We start from the raw sequence: 1,985 nt of genomic DNA, 5'->3' as shown, positions 1-1,985 counted from the left end.
AAAATATAATACTTTTACCTGTTTTGCTTATTCCATAAGAAAATATACATAATAAGATTTAATTTCATATATTATTCATCTTCAAACTATGTTTCTACAATTTTTAGTGATTTTTCAAAGTTACATCATTTCTGTTACTTGAATCTGTTTTAGGTTACTTTCACATTTTCATAATTTTCATGTGATAATCATCATTCAATCATACATATTAATAAACATGTATATCATCAGCTATTTTCTTAGCTAATCACTAGCAAGTATTTACACATCATTCATTATTCATATTATACCAAAAGTAGCTAAGTTTCTATACATGCCATACCCAAAACAAAACGTCTAGTTATACCGAGTTATTTCTTTGATAGTGTGATCGGCCTCCGACATTTCCTTCGATCCCCGAGTGACTAGATAAGTACTATAAGAAGAAGAAAATAAAGAGATTAAGCACTAGGCTTAGTAAGCTTACAAGCAAATAAATCACAACATTCAACATAATGAATAATTATGCATAATATCATCTAACATCATAAATTTCTTTACTTCTCAATTTCTATCTTCTTCTTTATTCCCTTACCTTCTTTCTTACCTGACCTTTCCTTTTTCATAAGTATAATCTACTTTTCCTTTGCTGTTAATTCACTGTAATTTAACTCAGATCCTGACCCGTTGAACCACTCGAATACTAAGGATACTAGGTCGCTTCTGTCTATCAATATCTCGCCAATGCCATGTCTTTGACATGGACTTACATGAATTATTCTGTCTCCAATGCCATATATAATATGGACTTACATGGCTCAATCCTGTCTCCAAAGCCATATTTCTAATATGGACTTACATGGCTCATTTCGTTTCATCTCACAACCCTAATATCCTAACATTCCTAGGGTTCAACCGGCTTTCTAACACTTTTCCTCCATCACTTCACCTTAAATTCGACTTTAAATATTTTCATAACATAATATATAAATGCTGAAATTGACAATAATAATGTAAAATAAAAGAATATTGCATTTATTTACTGTAAACTTACCTCGATACAAAATGTGACTAAACTTTACAATTTAGTCCTTTACTTTTTCTTTTCCCGATCTACTCTCAATTTCGCTCTTCTTGATCTATAATAGCAAATTTAGCTTATTTAATATCAACATTTATCAAAACAACCCTTTACTCAAACTTTGGAAAAATTACATTTTGCCCCTAAACTTTCACATATTTGCACTTTTGCCCCAAGGCTCGTAAATTAAACTTCATCCTATTTTCTTATGTTTATGACATGCTGATCATTTTTCCTTCTATGGCAACATCAAATTCACACACTAACATGTACTTATGACTATTAGGTATTTTTACCGATTAAGCCTTTTTACTGCTTTTCACTTAAAACCAAGTAGCACAAGTTGTCTAACATAATTTAAAACCTCATATTCCATCATAAAACATCAAAATACACAAATTTCACCTATGGGTATTTTTCCAAATTTGATTCCTAACTTAAATTATTGCTAGCATAAGCTTTATCGAGCTAGGGACTTCAAAACGTAAAGATCATTAAAAGCGGGCTTGGAATCACTTACTATGAAGCTTGAAAGTTGAAGAAACCCCAGCTATGGAGAGAGGTAAGGTTCTGCTGGTAACTTGAAGAAGATGATACAATTTTATCATCTTTTTACCTTTTATTAATGTTAATAACCAAATGACCAAAATGCCCTCCTTACTAAACTTTCAAAAATTCCTTCCATGTCCTAATTTTGTCCATGAACTTAAAATTGGTCAAATTACCATTTAAGATCTCCTAATTAATATTCCAAAATAATTTCATACTAAAACTTCTAGAATGCAAGTTTTGCAAATTATTCGATTTAGTCCCTAACCTCAATTTAAGCACTTTATGCATAGAATTTTATCACGAAATTTTCACACAATCATGTAATCATACCATGAACCTCAAAATAATAATAAAATATTTTTATTTTTATTTT

General features: G+C 30.1%; 1 long non-coding RNA gene across 1 annotated transcript; it reads right to left on the bottom strand.

Moving 5' to 3' along the window:
* Positions 1–208: 208 nt before the first annotated feature.
* On the bottom strand, positions 209–1,093 carry LOC128292594 (uncharacterized). Its single transcript, XR_008282579.1, has 2 exons — positions 1,034–1,093; positions 209–415 (listed from the first exon to the last, which is right to left on the bottom strand). It is a non-coding gene; the product is annotated as an uncharacterized LOC128292594 (long non-coding RNA).
* Between the last annotated feature and the right edge of the window lie 892 nt (positions 1,094–1,985).

Source organism: Gossypium arboreum, chromosome 5 (genome assembly GCF_025698485.1).
Source record: "Gossypium arboreum isolate Shixiya-1 chromosome 5, ASM2569848v2, whole genome shotgun sequence".
Taxonomy (NCBI): domain Eukaryota; kingdom Viridiplantae; phylum Streptophyta; class Magnoliopsida; order Malvales; family Malvaceae; genus Gossypium; species Gossypium arboreum.
This window is presented reverse-complemented; position numbering and strand designations above follow the sequence as displayed.